Here is an 18482-nt window from a genome sequence, read left to right as displayed (position 1 = left end):
AAAAATCTCATGGTGGAGCATTATACTTTGTGACTTTTATTGATGACCATTCCAGAAAGGTTTTTGTGTATGTGCTGAAACACAAATACCAGACGCTTGAAGCGTTCAAGGAGTTCCATGCCAAGGTTGAGAGAGAAACTAGCAGGAAAATGAAGTGCATGAGATCAGACAATGGTGGTGAATACCGTGGTACCTTTGAAAGGTATTGCAGAAAGTTTGGCATCAGGCTTGAGAAGAGTCCACCAAAGATGCCTCAGCTCAGTGGTCTTGCTGAGAGAATGAACAAGACACTCACAGAAAGGGTCACAGCTATGCTCTCTCATGCTCATTTACCTAATTCATTTTGGGCTGAAGCATTGATGAATGCTATGTATGTGGTTAACCTATCTCCCTCAGTTCCTCTTGCAGGTGATATTCCTCAGAGAGTTTGGTCAGGGAAAGAGGTATCATACAAGCACTTGAAGGTCTTCGGTTGCAGGGCATTTGTACATGTTCCAAGGGACGAGAGATCCAAGCTTGATAGCAAGACAAAGCAGTGCATCTACCTTAGCCAACCAAGTGAAGAGTTCGGCTACAGGTTATGGGATCCAGCCAATAGAAAGATTGTGAGAAGCCGAGATGTGGTGTTCATTGAAGATGAAACAATAAAAGATATTGGGAAACCAGAGAAGCCAATGACCAACACACCTCAGGTTGACATGGATCCAATCCGTCCTCCTCTTGTGCATGACAATCATGGGGGAGATGATGACACTGAAGACAGTGGAGATGCAACTGATCAAGGCAGTACAAGTCAAAGTGACGAGCAGCCATCAAGTGATGATGATGATGAAGTTGGTAATGATGATGCCAACGAAAATCCACCTGATTCACCACCAGTGCAGCAGCAAAGAAGAAGTGAAAGAGGTCACATTCCTTCTTCTAAATATCCACCACATCAATATGTGTTGATGACAGATGCAGGTGAGCCCTCATGCTATGAGGAGGCAATGTCTGATGAGAACAAAGAAGAATGGTCAGAAGCCATGCAGGATGAGATGACTTCCCTGTACGAGAATGATACTTTTGAGTTGGTGAATCTGCCAAAAGGCAAGAAAGCACTGAAGAACAAGTGGGTGTACTGAGTGAAGACTGAAGAAAGCACCTCACATCCAAAGTACAAGGCCAGATTGGTTGTGAAAGGATTCAGTCAGAAAAAGGGCATTGATTATGATGAGATATTCTCTCCGGTGGTCAAGATGTCTTCGATCCGAGTTGTGCTTGGCATGGCTGCCACCATGGACTTGGAAATTGAACAACTTGATGTGAAGACAACATTCTTACATGGTGTCCTAGAGGAGGAGATATACATGGAGCAGCCAGAGGGATTCATGGTTGCAGGCAAGGAGCACTTAGTTTGCAAATTGAAGAAGAGCTTGTATGGCTTGAAGCAAGCTCCTCGACAGTGGTACAAGAAGTTTGAGTCTTTTATGACTGGGCTTGGTTACCATAAAGCACAACCTGATCATTGTGTCTTTATGAAGAGGTATGCCAAGGGTGACTTCATTATTCTCTTGTTGTATGTTGATGATATGCTGTGAAGGAAATATGCCCTAGAAGCAATAATAAAGTTATTATTTATTTCCTTATATCATGATAAATGTTTATTATTCATGCTAGAATTGTATTGACCGGAAACATGATACATGTGTGAATACATAGACAAACAGAGTGTCACTAGTATGCCTCTACTTGACTAGCCCGTTGATCAAAGATGGTTATGTTTCCTAGCCATTGACATGAGTTGTCATTTGATTAATGAGATCACACCATTAGGAGAATGATGTGATTGACTTGACCCATTCCGTTAGCTTGGCACACGATCGTTTAGTATGTTGCTAATGCTTTCTTCATGACTTATACATGTTCCTATGACTATGAGATTATGCAACTCCCGTTTACCGGAGGAACACTTTGTGTGCTACCAAACGTCACAACGTAACTGGGTGATTATAAAGGTGCTCTACAGGTGTCTCCGAAGGTACTTGTTGGGTTGGCGTATTTCGAGATTAGGATTTGTCACTCCGATTGTCGGAGAGGTATCTCTGGGCCCACTTGGTAATGAACATCACTTAAAGCCTTGCAAGCATAGCAACTAATGAGTTAGTTGCGGGATGATGTATTACGGAACGAGTAAAGAGACTTGCCGGTAACGAGATTGAACTAGGTATTGAGATACAGACGATCGAATCTCGGGCAAGTAACATACCGATGACAAAAGGAACAACGTATGTTGTTATGCGGTTTCACCGATAAAGATCTTCGTAGAATATGTGGGAGCCAATATGAGCATCCAGGTTTCGTTATTGGTTATTGACCGGAGACGTGTCTCGGTCATGTCTACATAGTTCTCGAACCCGTAGGGTCCGCACGCTTAAAGTTAGATGACGGTTATATTATGAGTTTATGTATTTTGATGTACCGAAGGAGTTCGGAGTCCCAGATGAGATCAGGGACTTGACGAGGAGTCTCGAAATGGCCGAGACGTAAAGATCGATATATTGGACGACTATATTCGGACATCGGAAAGGTTCCGAGTGATTCGGGTATTTTTCGGAGTACCGGAGAGTTACGGGAATTCGTATTGGGCCTTAATGGGCCATACGGGAAAGGAGAGAAAGGCCCCAAAGGGTGGCCGCACCCCTCCCCATGGACTAGTCCGAATTGGACTAGGGAGGGGGGCGCCCCCTTCCTTCCTTCTCCTTCTCCCTTCCCTTCTCCTACTCCAACAAGGAAAGGAGGAGTCCTACTCCCGGTGGGAGTAGGACTCCCCCCTTGGCACGCCCTCCTCCTAGGCCGGCCGCCTCCCCCTTGCTCCTTTATATACGGGGGCAGGGGGACACCCCAAAGACACAACAATTGATCTATTGATCTCTTAGCCGTGTGCGGTGCCCCCCTCCACCATAATCCACCTCGATAATATCGTAGCGGTGCTTAGGCGAAGCCCTGCGTTGGTAGAACATCATCATCGTCACCACGCCGTCGTGCTGACGGAACTCTCCCTCAAAGCTCGGCTGGATCGGAGTTCGAGGGACGTCATCGAGCTGAACGTGTGCTGAACTCGGAGGTGCCGTACGTTCGGTACTTGGATCGGTCGGATCGTGAAGATGTACGACTACATCAACCGCGTTGTGCTAACGCTTCCGCTTTCGGTCTACGAGGGTACGTGGACAACACTCTCCCCTCTCGTTGCTATGCATCACCATGATCTTGCGTGTGCGTAGAATTTTTTTGAAATTACTACGTTACCCAACAGTGGCATCCGAGCCTGGTTTTATGCATAGATGTCATATGCACGAGTAGAACACAAGTGAGTTGTGGGCGATATAAGTCATACTGCTTACCAGCATGTCATACTTTGGTTTGGCGGTATTGTTGGATGAAGCGGCCCGGACCGACATTACGCGTACGCTTACGCGAGACTGGTTCTACCGACGTGCTTTGCACATAGGTGGCTAGCGGGTGTCAGTTTCTCCAACTTTAGTTGAACCGAGTGTGGCTACGCCCGGTCCTTGCGAAGGTTAAAACAGCACCAACTTGACAAACTATCGTTGTGGTTTTGATGCGTAGGTAAGATCGGTTCTTGCTAAGCCCGTAGCAGCCACGTAAAACTTGCAACAACAAAGTAAAGGACGTCTAACTTGTTTTTGCAGGGCATGTTGTGATGTGATATGGTCAAAGCATGATGCTAAATTTATTGTATGAGATAATCATGTTTTGTAACCGAGTTATCGGCAACTGGCAGGAGCCATACGGTTGTTGCTTTATTGTATGCAATGCAATCGCCCTGTAATGCTTTACTTTATCACTAAGCGGTAGCGATAGTCGTAGAAGCATAAGATAGGCGAGACGACAACGATGCTACGATGGAGATCAAGGTGTCGCGCCGGTGATGACGGTGATCATGACGGTGCTTCGGAGATGGAGATCACAAGCACAAGATGATGATGGCCATATCATATCACTTATATTGATTGCATGTGATGTTTATCTTTTATGCATCTTATCTTGCTTTGATTGACGGTAGCATTATAAGATGATCCCTCACTAAATTATCAAAGTATAAGTGTTCTCCCTGAGTATGCACCATTGCGAAAGTTCTTCGTGCTGAGACACCACGTGATGATCGGGTGTGATAGGCTCTACGTTCAAATACAACGGGTGCAAAACAATTGCACACGCGGAATACTCAGGTTAAGCTTGACGAGCCTAGCATATAACAGATATGGCCTCGGAACACGGAGACTGAAAGGTCGAGCGTGAATCATATAGTAGATATGATCAACATAGTGGTGTTCACCGTTGAAACTACTCCATCTCACGTGATGATCGGACATGGTTTAGTTGATATGGATCACGTGATCACTTAGAGGATTAGAGGGATGTCTATCTAAGTGGGAGTTCTTAAGTAATATGATTAATTGAACTTGAATTTATCATGAACTTAGTACCTGATAGTATCTTGCTTGTCTATGTTGATTGTAGATAGATGGCCCGTGTTGTTGTTCCGTTGAATTTTAATGCGTTCCTTGAGAAAGCAAAGTTGAAAGATGATGGTAGCAATTACACGGACTGGGTCTGTAACTTGAGGATTATCCTCATTGCTGCACAGAAGAATTACGTCCTGGAAGCACCGCTAGGTGCACCACCTGCGCCAGCAACTGCAGACATTGTGAATGCCTGGTAGTCACGTGTTGATGACTACTCGATAGTTCAATGTGCCATGCTTTACGTCTTAGAACCGGGACTTCAACGACGTTTTGAACGTCATGGAGCATATGAGATGTTCCAGGAGTTGAAGTTAATATTTCAAAAGAATGCCCGGATTGAGAGATATGAAGTCTCCAATAAGTTCTACAGCTGCAAGATGGAGGAGAATAGTTATGTCAATGAGCATATACTCAAAATGTCTGGGTATAATGATCACATGATTCAACTGGGAGTTAATCTTTCGGATGATAGCGTCATTGACAGAATTCTCCAATCACTGCCACCAAGCTACAAGAGCTTCGTGATGAACTATAACATGCAAGGGATGGATAAGACAATTCCCGAGCTCTTCGCAATGCTAAAGGCTGCGGAGGTAGAAATCAAAAAGGAGCATCAAGTGTTGATGGTCAATAAGACCACCAGTTTTAAGAAAAAGGGCAAAGGGAAGAAGAAGGGGAACTTCAAGAAGAATAGCAAGCAAGTTGCTGCTCAGGAGAAGAAACCCAAGTCTGGACCTAAGCCTGAGACTGAGTGCTTCTACTGCAAGCAGACTGGTCATTGCAAGCGGAACTGCCCCAAGTATTTGGCAGATAAGAAGGATGGCAAGGTGAACAAAGGTATATGTGATATACATGTTATTGATGTGTACCTTACTAATGCTCGCAGTAGCACCTGGGTATTTGATACTGGTTCTGTTGCTAATATTTGCAACTCAAAACAGGGGCTACGGATTAAGCGAAGATTGGCTAAGGACGAGGTGACGATGCGCGTGGGAAATGGTTCCAAAGTCGATGTGATCGCGGTCGGCACGCTACCTCTACATCTACCTTCGGGATTAGTTTTAGACCTAAATAATTGTTATTTGGTGCCAGCGTTAAGCATGAACATTATATCTGGATCTTGTTTGATGCGAGACGGTTATTCATTTAAATCAGAGAATAATGGTTGTTCTATTTATATGAGTAATATCTTTTATGGTCATGCACCCTTGAAGAGTGGTCTATTTTTGTTGAATCTCGATAGTAGTGATACACATATTCATAATATTGAAGTCAAAAGATGCAGAGTTGATAATGATAGTGCAACTTATTTGTGGCACTGCCGTTTAGGTCATATCGGTGTAAAGCGCATGAAGAAACTCCATACTGATGGACTTTTGGAACCACTTGATTATGAATCACTTGGTACTTGCGAACCGTGCCTCATGGGCAAGATGACTAAAACGCCATTCTCCGGAACTATGGAGAGAGCAACAGATTTGTTGGAAATCATACATACAGATGTATGTGGTCCGATGAATATTGAGGCTCGTGGCGGATATCATTATTTTCTCACCTTCACAGATGATTTGAGCAGATATGGGTATATCTACTTAATGAAACATAAGTCTGAAACATTTGAAAAGTTCAAAGAATTTCAGAGTGAAGTTGAAAATCATCGTAACAAGAAAATAAAGTTTCTACGATCTGATCGTGGAGGAGAATATTTGAGTTATGAGTTTGGTCTTCATTTGAAACAATGCGGAATAGTTTCGCAACTCACGCCACCCGGAACACCACAGTGTAATAGTGTGTCCGAACGTCGTAATCGTACTCTACTAGATATGGTGCGATCTATGATGTCCCTTACTGATTTACCGCTATTGTTTTGGGGTTATGCTTTAGAGACGACCGCATTCACGTTAAATAGGGCACCATCAAAATCCGTTGAGACGACGCCTTATGAACTGTGGTTTGGCAAGAAACCAAAGTTGTCGTTTCTTAAAGTTTGGGGCTGCGATGCTTATGTGAAAAAGCTTCAACCTGATAAGCTCGAACCCAAATCGGAGAAATGTGTCTTCATAGGATACCCAAAGGAAACTGTTGGGTACACCTTCTATCACAGATCCGAAGGCAAAACTTTTGTTGCTAAATTCAAATTTTTTCTGGAGAAGGAGTTTCTCTCGAAAGAAGTGAGTGGGAGGAAAGTAGAACTTGATGAGGTAACTGTACCTACTCCCTTATTGGAAAGTAGTTCATCGCAGAAACCGGTTTCTGCGACACCTACACCAATTAGTGAGGAAGTTAATGATGATGATCATGAAACTTCAGATCAAGTTATTACTGAACCTCGTAGGTCAACCAGAGTAAGATCCGCACCAGAGTGGTATGGTAATCCTATTCTGGAAGTTATGTTACTGGACCATGACGAACCTACGAACTATGAAGAAGCGATGGTGAGCCCAGATTTCGGGAAATGGCTTAAGGCCATGAAATCTGAGATGGGATCCATGTATGAGAACAAAGTGTGGACTTTGGTTGACTTGCCCGATGATCGGCAAGCAATTGAGAATAAATGGATCTTCAAGAAGAAGACTGACGCTGACGGTAATGTTAGTGTCTATAAAGCTCGACTTGTTGCAAAAGGTTTTTGACAAGTTCAAGGGATTGACTACGATGAGACCTTCTCACCCGTAGTGATGCTTAAGTCTGTCCGAATCATGTTAGCAATTGTCGCATTTTATAATTATGAAATTTGGCAAATGGATGTAAAAACTGCATTCCTGAATGGATTTCTGAAAGAAGAGTTGTATATGATGCAACCGGAAGGTTTTGTTGATCCAAAGGGAGCTAATAAAGTGTGCAAGCTCCAGCAATCCATTTATGGACTGGTGCAAGCCTCTCGGAGTTGGAATAAACGCTTTGATAGTGTGATCAAAGCATTTGGTTTTGTACAGACTTTTGGAGAAGCCTGTATTTACAAGAAAGTGAGTGGGAGCTCTGTAGCATTTCTGATATTATATGTGGATGACATATTGCTGATTGGAAATGATATATAATTTCTGGATAGCATAAAGGGATACTTGAATAAGAGTTTTTCAATGAAAGACCTCGGTGAAGCTGCGTATATATATTGGGCATCAAGATCTATAGAGATAGATCAAGACGCTTAATTGGACTTTCACAAAGCACATACCTTGACAAAGTTTTGAAGAAGTTCAAAATGGATCAAGCAAAGAAAGGGTTCTTGCCTGTGTTACAAGGTGTGAAGTTGAGTAAGACTCAATGCCCGACCACTGCAGAAGATAGAGAGAAGATGAAAGATGCTCCCTATGCTTCAGCCATAGGCTCTATCATGTATGCAATGCTGTGTACCAGACCTGATGTGTGCCTTGCTATAAGTCTAGCAGGGAGGTACCAAAGTAATCCAGGAGTGGATCACTGGACAGCGGTCAAGAACATCCTAAAATACCTGAAAAGGACTAAGGATATGTTTCTCGTTTATGGAGGTGACAAAGAGCTCATCGTAAATGGTTACGTTGATGCAAGCTTGGACACTGATCCGGACGATTCTAAATCGCAAACCGGATACGTGTTTACATTGAACGGTGGAGCTGTTAGTTGGTGCAGTTCTAAACAAAGCGTCGTGACGGGATCTACGTGTGAGGCCGAATACATAGCTACTTCGGAAGCAGCAAATGAAGGAGTCTGGATGAAGGAGTTCATATCCGATCTAGGTGTCATACCTAGTGCATCGGGTCCAATGAAAATCTTTTGTGACAATACTGGTGCAATTGCCTTGGCGAAGGAATCAGATTTCACAAGAGAACCAAGCACACCAAGAGACGCTTCAATTCCATCCGGGATTTAGTCCAGGTGGGAGACATAGAAATTTGCTAGATACATACGGATCTGAATGTTGCAGACCCGTTGACTAAGCCTCTTCCACGAGCAAAACATGATCAGCACCAAGACTCCATGGGTGTTAGAATCATTACTATGTAATCTAGATTATTGACTCTAGTGCAAGTGGGAGACTGAAGAAATATGCCCTAGAGGCAATAATAAAGTTATTATTTATTTCCTTATATCATGATAAATGTTTATTATTCATGCTAGAATTGTATTAACCGGAAACATGATACATGTGTGAATACATAGACAAACAGAGTGTCACTAGTATGCCTCTACTTGACTAGCTCGTTGACCAAAGATGGTTATGTTTCCTAGCCATTGACATGAGTTGTCATTTGATTAACGGGATCACATCATTAGGAGAATGATGTGATTGACTTGACCCATTCCGTTAGCTTAGCACACGATCGTTTAGTATGTTGCTAATGCTTTCTTCATGACTTATACATGTTCCTATGACTATGAGATTATGCAACTCCTGTTTACCGGAGGAACACTTTGTGTGCTACCAAACGTCACAACGTAACTGGGTGATTATAAAGGTGCTCTACAGGTGTCTCCGAAGGTACTTGTTGGGTTGGCGTATTTCGAGATTAGGATTTGTCACTCCGATTGTCGGAGAGGTATCTCTGGGCCCACTTGGTAATGCACATCACTTAAAGCCTTGCAAGCATAGCAACTAATGAGTTAGTTGCGGGATGATGTATTACGGAATGAGTAAAGAGACTTGCCGGTAACGAGATTGAACTAGGTATTGAGATACCGATGATCGAATCTCGGGCAAGTAACATACCGATGACAAAAGGAACAACGTATGTTGTTATGCGGTTTGACCGATAAAGATCTTCGTAGAATATGTGGGAGCCAATATGAGCATCCAGGTTCCGTTATTGGTTATTGACCGGAGACATGTCTCGATCATGTCTACATAGTTCTCGAACCCGTAGGGTCCGCACGCTTAAAGTTAGATGACGGTTATATTATGAGTTTATGTATTTTGATGTACCGAAGGAGTTCGGAGTCCCGGATGAGATCAGGGACTTGACGAGGAGTCTCGAAATGATCGAGACGTAAAGATCGATATATTGGACAACTATATTCGGACATCGGAAAGGTTCCGAGTGATTCGGGTATTTTTCGGAGTACCGGAGAGTTACGGGAATTCGTATTGGGCCTTAATGGGCCATACGGGAAAGGAGAGAAAGGCCCCAAAGGGTGGCCGCACCCCTCCCCATGGACTAGTCCGAATTGGACTAGGGAGGGGGGCGCCCCCTTCCTTCCTTCTCCTTCTCCCTTCCCTTCTCCTACTCCAACAAGGAAAGGAGGAGTCCTACTCCTGGTGGGAGTAGGACTCCCCCCTTGGCGCGCCCTCCTCCTAGGCCGGCCGCCTCCCCCCTTGCTCCTTTATATACGGGGGCAGGGGGCTCCCCAAAGACACAACAATTGATCTATTGATCTCTTAGCCGTGTGCGGTGCCCCCCTCCACCATAATCCACCTCGATAATATCGTAGCGGTGCTTAGGCGAAGCCCTGCGTTGGTAGAACATCATCGTCACCACGCCGTCGTGCTGACGGAACTCTCCCTCAAAGCTCGGCTGGATCGGAGTTCGAGGGACGTCATCAAGCTGAACGTGTGCTGAACTCGGAGGTGCCGTGCGTTCGGTACTTGGATCGGTCGGATCGTGAAGACGTACGACTACATCAACCGCGTTGTGCTAACGCTTCCGCTTTCGGTCTACGAGGGTACGTGGACAACACTCTCCCCTCTCGTTGCTATGCATCACCATGATCTTGTGTGTGCGTAGAATTTTTTTGAAATTACTACGTTACCCAACATGCTGATTGTTGGAAATGGCACAAAGAGGATTGCTCTCCTCAAGAAGGCATTGAGTAAATCATTTTCCATGAAGGATTTAGGACCAACTAAGCAAATACTTGGCATGAAGATCTCCCGTGATATATCAAAGAAGTTGCTTTGGCTCTCACAGGAAAGATACATTGAGAAGGTACTTGAAAGGTTTAATATGAAAGATGCAAAATCTATTATCTCTCCACTTGCAGGCCATCACAAACTGAATTCAAAACAATGTCCTACAAGCAAGAAGGAGAAAGAAGAAATGAGGAAAGTACCTTACCAATCTACTTTGGGCAGTTTGATTTATGCCATGGTATGCACTAGGACTGATATTGCCTATGCAGTTGGAGTTGTTAGCCGGTTCATGACAAATCCAGGTAAAGCTCACTCGAAAGAAGTGAAGTGGATTCTCAGGTATCTCAAGGGTACTTCTACATCTTGTTTATGCTTTGGAAGCGGTGATCCTGTATTGCAGGGCTATACAGATGCAGATTATGCAGGTGACAAGGATCATAGGAAGTCCACATCTGGATACCTGATGACTTATGCAGGGGGAGCAGTGTCATGGCAATCAAGATTGCAGAAATGTGTTTCTACATCAACTACAGAAGTTGAGTACATTGCAGCAGTTGATGCTGGCAAGGAAGTTTTGTGGATGAAGAACTTCTTGCAAGAGCTCGGCATGAAGCAAGAGAAGTATGTTCTGTTTTGTGACAGTCAGAGTGCTATTCATCTTGCCAAGAATTCAAGCTATCACTCTCGAACCAAGCACGTTGATGTGAGGTACCATTGGATTCGAGATGTTGTGAGTCCCAAGTTGCTGAAACTTGAGAAGATCCATACCGACGACAATGGTTCGGACATGATGACCAAGATATTGCCAAATGAGAAGCTACAAGCATGTTGCAAGGTAGCGGGCATGGCGGTGCCCACCTCATGAGTCGGAGGGGGAGATTTGTTGGGATATCCTCCTCATGTGGGCTGTGAGGAGATGACCATTTGAGGCCTTTTTAGGCAGCCCAAAGAGGTGCAGAAGCCCACTACCCATTAGGGTTATGACCTAGGGTCATTTTGGACTTTGCACATGAGTGGATGGGGATGCTTTACCCTCCATCCAGCAGCCACCACCAAGTGTGACGAAAATCAGTTCATCCTCCAAGAGAGAAGAACAGAGAAAACCAAGAGAGCAAGGGAAGAAGAGGAAGATTGAAGGAAGAAGCAAAGGGAGCTCCTCCCCAAGGTTGTGATGGTCCAGATCCACTACCTTGTCTCCTTCAAGTTTCGGTTCCACCATCTTTGGTGAGATTGTTCCAATCCCTAGTTCTTGAGCTCCAAATCTTGTTGTGTTCATCCAAGATTAAGAAATCTTGATGTATGAGATCCTCTAGTGCTGTCTAGAGAAGAACTTGTTGTATCCCACATTTGATAATAGTGGAAGAGGATTTGGGTGGCTTCGGCCTGTGGTTTTTCCCCTCAAGTTGGGGGGTTTTCCACGTAAAATCTGGTGTCTCTTTGTTGATGCTTGGTGTTGTCCAGAAACTTACTCCTACCACAAGACACTAGGCTGAGGAGTGTCTTGCCTGCTGAGTAACATTTTCTGCCTCCATATATGCTGCTGCATATGTTTCCTTCCGTGCTAAGCAACGATCCTTGAGTTAGTACATGATGTGGTGCTGAGATTAGTTTGTTTTCGCTGCAGTTTTCAGTTAACCACAAGTGCATTTGTGTGCTAATTCCCAACACCCTCGGCCCCCGCCACGGCTCGCGACCCACCTGGCCCATGTATCTGCCCATCGGCGGGAAGCTCGCGGTCCTGGACGACGACTCCTCGGAGCTGCCCCGTCCGTGTCTGTGGGGATGGGGGTCCCAGGATAGGCTCCCGAACCTGAACCCTTCGTTCGATCTGGAAGACATCACCGCCCACTGCGCGCACCCGGACGGCCGGACCGTCTTCGTTAGCTCCAAGGCCGCCACTTTCTCCCTCAATGTAGCGTCTAGGGGTGCTGCGTGGAGGCGCCATGGTGAGTGGAAGCTGCCCTTCGTTGGCCGTGCTCACTTTGACCCGAGGCTGGACGCCTGGGTCGGGCTCTCCAGCGACTCCCTGGACACGCTCGGCTACCTCTGCTCCTGCGACGTCGTGTCCACCGATCCTAGCAGCAACACGAACACGGAGTCCCCCGCCTCCTTGGAAGCTCAGCAAGGAGAAGCTCTTCTGCGAGGACCCGGCCGAGCAACACGTCGGAGCCAGCCTCGTCTACGTGGGAGTTGCACGCTTCTGCCTTGTGCAGTACTTCTCCGTTGCTGAAGATGATGCCGCCGGCAGCTCTGGTGGTGACGAGCCGGAGGCGGAGGAGGTCATGCCATCGTTGTCTCCTCTCTATGGGCTTCAATTGACGGCGTTCTCTCTCATGTATGACAAGAAAGGAGACCTGCGGACTGAGACACCAGTCACACCACGCCGGGTTCGATGCTACCAGCTACCTGCATCGTCAGAGATCCACGAGAATTGCGGGATCCTGTGGCGTTCTGGTTGTAATGGAAGCCATGAGCATATTCCACACTCGATGATTACAAGTGTGTGGCTGCTGCGGGACTCTTGAGTCTTGACGCAGTTAGCATGTCTGTTATAAACCTTCTCTAGTTGAGTGCTATAAACTTTGTCGCAATAGTTAAATGTAAGTTGTTTGGATTTTGATTTTGGGTCAGGTAATACGTGGCAAAAGGAAGGGGAAATGAGGCGCAACACCAAGGCTGCAGACGGCCGAGCTGAGGCGAGCATAGCGAGGACCAGGGACGCTGGCAAGGCCTCATCCAGGAATGAGCCGTAGGTGGAGGCGACTCGGTGGTTGACGTGCGGGCTCGCTGAAGAAATCTGGTGCTTGGGAGGTTTAGGTGGATGGACCGGGGTGGTGGATGCATGGCGGTAGGCGGCGATGAGGGGAGGGTGGGACGGAGAGGCTGACGTGGTTGATGGAGGCACGCAAATCGACCTGTGGTCATGGCAGGTTCAGATCGTTGGGGAATACGACTATCATTTGTGTGAGGTGGAAGAAAGCAATCCAGTCATTCACTTTAGATCTAATGATCCTTAAAAATTTGACCGACCTAAATGTGTTTTTCACGCAACTTGTTCCTCGAAAATGATATATGCACAGGCCAGTCATAGCCATTTTACAGGGTCCTTCCTCATATTCTCTTTGACCCCCCCCCCCAATTCAGCGGGGTGGGGGCCCTCCCTCCCCCTTAATCCAATCAGAACCTGCCAAGTGTAAATCACCCTGTAAAACCCCGTAAGATCTGTGGATGTAGCATTACTTCTTGTTCCTGGTCAGGCCCAAACTTTTTTTTCGAGAGTATGCCAATGGCATACCGTATTTTTATAGAAGGCAAAGAATTATGTACAAGAGCCCATACGAGATGCGAACAAGTCGTAGGGCGAACCCACTCAACACCTACGCCCTAGCTACTAAGACTACTCTCTCGCGAAAGGGTCTAAAGCACCAACTCCACCAAGCTCGGCCTTCCTCCAGTCATCAATCTCATCAAGGATCTCTTCCTTAAGTTGAGCCGCCGATCTTTGTCTTGAAACATTGTTGAATACTCGTGCATTTCGTTGCTTCCATAGTGCCCAGGCAATTAGGATCGTGATGGAGTCAAATCCTCTTCTCAACTTGCCATTGAAGTGCCTCCTCTGTTCAAGCCACCATTGCAAGAAAGTGGCATCTGAGGCTGGGATTTGAGTGTTGATCCTCCACTCGTTGAAGCATGAGTACCACACCTCCCGCGCGTAACCACACTGTGCAAGGATGTGATCGGGGTTATCCTCATCTTGAAGACACGTATAGCAGGCCGATGGTGTATCCTGGAGACCGTGTCGAGCCCGACGGTCGGAAGTCCAAAGGCGGTATTGGCAAGCTAGCCGCATGAAGATTTTGCATTCGAGCGGCGCCCAGCTTCTCCAAATGCACTCCACGGTGGGGATTTTGACCTGTCCCATGCAAAGCCACTTGTATGTGGCGCTTGCATTGTATCTTCCGGACGCGTGACAAGGCCAAATGAATTGGTCGGGCTCCGCCACGTTCCTCTCCACGGAGTTGATGGCTTGGCATAGCGAATAAACTTGCATGTGGCCCAAGAAAGAGAGCTCTCCTTGCACATCGTGTGTCCATGCATTATCAGTGAGTGCATCTTTCACTGTTCTTCTGTTCTTGTTCCTCGTACTGACCATCTCATGAAGTAAAGGGGCGATGTCAACGGTTGCCGCTCCATGGATCCAGCGGTCCTTCCAAAAGAGGACGTTTGATCCCTCCCCCTGTAGGAGATATGCCCTAGAGGCAATAATAAATGATATTATTTATCTCCGAGTTCATAATTATGTTTATGTTCCATGCTATAACTGCTATGGTTCTCGAGTCTGCAATAACCACGAGGCTCGGAGGAAGACTCATATGCACGTGTGGAATAATAAACGGTAAAATGTATTCCTAGTCTGGCCTCTAAGACTAGCTCAAGTGTTGCATGATGGTTATGTTTTCCTGATCATGGGCATGTCTATGTCAGCAACCTTGAGGGCACAATGTTAAGAGAACATTTGTGTTGAATCGACCCGGATTGATGTTATGCTATGAGATTCATTCGTCACAAGTTTATTGGTACATAACACAGAGATGGTTAACGTTTGCATGATTCCTTAGACCATGAGAGTATCGAGTTTCTTCATGCTTGCTTCATGAACTTTGGGGTTTGTTAAACGTCATCCGTAAATGGGTGGCTATTACGGCGGCTTACGGGTTCATGGAAAAGTGTGTCAAGTAACTTGATAGCTCAAGATTGGGATTTGCTCCTCCGACGATGGAGAGATATCTCTGGGCCCTCTCGGTGTTACGGTATCCATCATCGTCTGGCCAGACACTTTGTGATTTGATCACGGGGATGCCGGAACACGATAACGAGAAAAGAGAACAATACCGGTAACGAGGTAACTAGCATAGTGGACAAGTTGTTGATCCACGGGAATGCCAACAAGTCTCACCTCGGGTACTTGTAACATATCGCGAAGCAACAGGAATAGCACACGGCAACTGGAGGTTCACTCGAATATTTATTCGTGTGGGTATAGGGGTCAATATGGGTGTCCACGGCTCCGATGTTGATCATTGATCGGAAGGGGTTCCGGGTCATGTCTATACTTCACCGAACCTATAGGGTCACACGCTTAAGGGTCATCTATCTGCTGAATACTAGACAGGGAGTCTGAGAGAAAATCACCGAAAAAGTTTCGGACACCGAAAAGTTTTGGACAGCGGAATCGTACCGCAGAGAGAGGTCATCGGATAAGTTTCGATGATACCGAAAAGTTGTTTCGGGATACACCATTAAGTCAAATTGGTTTCGGCACATGCCTGATAATTCTTGGAGGATGTCAGAATCATTCTGGAAGCTTTTTGGAATTTTCTGAGATAAAAACCGGAAATGTTCCGGAGCTGCCGGGGCCACTTCAGATGCGTTTCGCAGATGAAAATCACTAAAACCGGAATTGTTTCGGAACGCGTTGAAAATCATTTTAGTGGGTACTGGAAATGTTCTTAGCCCACATAAATATTTTCAGTTCGATCAGACGCTGAAAAATGTCGTCGTGAATAGTGAAAATCAGCTTTATGGTTACTTTATGGAAAGCCACCTTTTGGGGCTTTGCTCCAAAAGATCTTGGGGATGACATGGATGGATAGGAGCCATTTTTGGGGCCCCTCATGGGGGTGTGGCCGGCCACATGGGGTATCCCCCCTTGGGGACCCTCTAGTTCCTTGGTTTCACTCCTAGGTCCTTGTGGAAGGACTTCATTCATGTGCATTTTGGGTTTTTTGTGAAACTACCCTACCCCCTTGGGATTTCCTATAAATAGAGGTGGAGGGGCAGCCCTCCACACTCATCCCTTGCTCTCATACACATGCCATGCATTATCTGGCTTCTTCTCTCCCTCCCACGAAAAGAGTTTCGTAGAGCCGTAAGGCTGTCTGGGTTCCGGCAGGAACTAGTTCTGGACGGCGAAGCCCTGCCGGATAGATGACACCGTATGTGTGCAACTCTGTAGAGAGATCGTAGTTTCGGTCTTAGTTCGTGAGTGCCTCCCGAAGGGCTGTCCGTGTGACCGTCCGAGTTTCGAAGGTCCTCCCGAAGGGCTGTCCGAGTGACCGTTCGAGTTTCGAAGGTCCTCCCGAAGGGCTGTCCGCGACACCGTCCGGGGGGCTGTTCGACCGCCTCCCGGAGGGCTGTCTGAGGAGCAGATGAGGGTATACATCCTCGCGGTTGGGAGGTTGTAAATCCTAGCTGCGGGGATCTGCACCGCCGATCGTCATCGACTCTACTTCCCGCTGCGCTACGAGTCGGTAACGAAAAAGATCAAACCATGTATGCAGTCTCCATAGTGGTCCTGGGCTGGTGCGTAGGTCGGAAAATTTTTGTTTTCTGCTGCGTTCCCCTACAGTGGCATCAAGAGCCGTGCTATGCGTAGATGCAGGTTTCGATCTAGAATACATGGAGATGTATGGGTATTGCATAATATAATTAGGTAGTAGATGAGATCTATTGCTGAAAATTATTTATGCGGGTGACAGATGAAATATGTTACCCGAGGTTCTTGTTGCTTCCCTAGAATTTGCGTTTGCTCAATCTCGAGACAGCATGGTGGAATTTGACAAAGTTCTGGCAATCCGTGATCCTAATTGATCATGGAAGTGCTATCAGTTCTTTGGGTTCTGCCGTAGTCAAAAGAAAGATGAAATTCGCAGATGAAAGGGCATTGCAGATATGATCTGCACGGGGGTCATGCGTATGACGAAGTTTAGTATGGGGCTCGAGATTTAATTATCCCGTGTTTCATACACCCCGAGATGTTAATGTAGCAACTTGAATAATCATACTTGATGATAAAACGTTGGTAGCTGCGGTTTAAGTCAAAACCTTAGAAGCCACGTAAAATAAATTTTTGCATAAACCTATTAGAGGCGTCTAACTTGGTTTTGCAGGATGTGCATGTGATGTGGTATAGCAGTGCTCATACTAATTCGATTATGTATGAGATGACTATATGATGTAATTTGATTAACATGACCTGCGTGTCATGATTCGGCATGATGGCTGGAGCCATATGATTGCACTTTAATGACCTGCGTGTCAACCTTGTTGTAATGCATTATTTTGTTAGCTATAGAGATAGCAATATTATCTGGTGCATCGACAAGGTGGTGGCAATCTTCGCGAAGGTGAACACCGACGCGAATGCCAAAGACGAAGAAATGAAATACTTCTCCGTCAGAAAGGGCTATACCATATCATGCTATTATGAATTGCCTGAGATGTTTATCCCTTATGATGCACCCTTCTTGATTGCGCGGTAGTCGCTTTTATTAGGGTGATCTCTCACTTAAAATATCAAGTAGTTAGTGTTCTCCCAAGTGTAGCACCGTCACGGCACCTATCTTTTCGGGGTGCGCCATGGATGCATGGGTACGAACGATTAGAGAAGTGTGAGGCGGGTGAGGTCAGACCTCGCAGCAAGATCACTTGGTTGTCTTGACGTTCATGGCAGGATCGTCCTGAGCTCGGAACACACGCATCGAAAGATGAGCAAGAGTCACATAGAGATGTGATCGGCAAGTTGGCCTACCGATTAAAATTCCCGTTATGAGATGATGATTCTATGGCGATGAATTGAAGTCTGGATCTTGTATCACTCAAAATTAATTGTGAGAGATATTGATTTGAGTGGGAGCGCACTGTTGAATTAACATGTTTAATTCTAAGTGCAATTAATTATGAACACTGTCTAAGTGTTTCTTGCATAATAGTTGTAGAATAATGGCTCGCATTTCCACCTTCCCTATTAAAATTGAATAGCTGTTAAATATCTGGTTAAAACTTTACGATTGGTAACGTAATATGAGGATTGTCCTCAAAAGTGCCGAGAAGGACATTGTCCTATCGCATGCTTTCCGTATCCTCCCGCTAATGCTATGGATCATGTGACTCTCGTCCTTCGATCCAAAAGCTAGGATTCTGTTACAATCAAGTGGAATATGTTTGCTTCCATGAAACCCAAACTTCGAAAGTTGGGATAGTTATATGATATTCATGGAACTGAAAATTATTTTCAGATACAAACAAAGCAATGTTTGTTTGCAAGTATTAGTAAAAGTGTTTACTAT

The sequence above is a fragment of the Aegilops tauschii genome, chromosome 5 (assembly GCF_002575655.3).
Source record: "Aegilops tauschii subsp. strangulata cultivar AL8/78 chromosome 5, Aet v6.0, whole genome shotgun sequence".
NCBI classification, from domain to species: Eukaryota; Viridiplantae; Streptophyta; class Magnoliopsida; order Poales; family Poaceae; genus Aegilops; species Aegilops tauschii.
The sequence above is the reverse complement of the archived record's forward strand: the minus strand, read 5'-3'. Positions refer to the sequence as shown.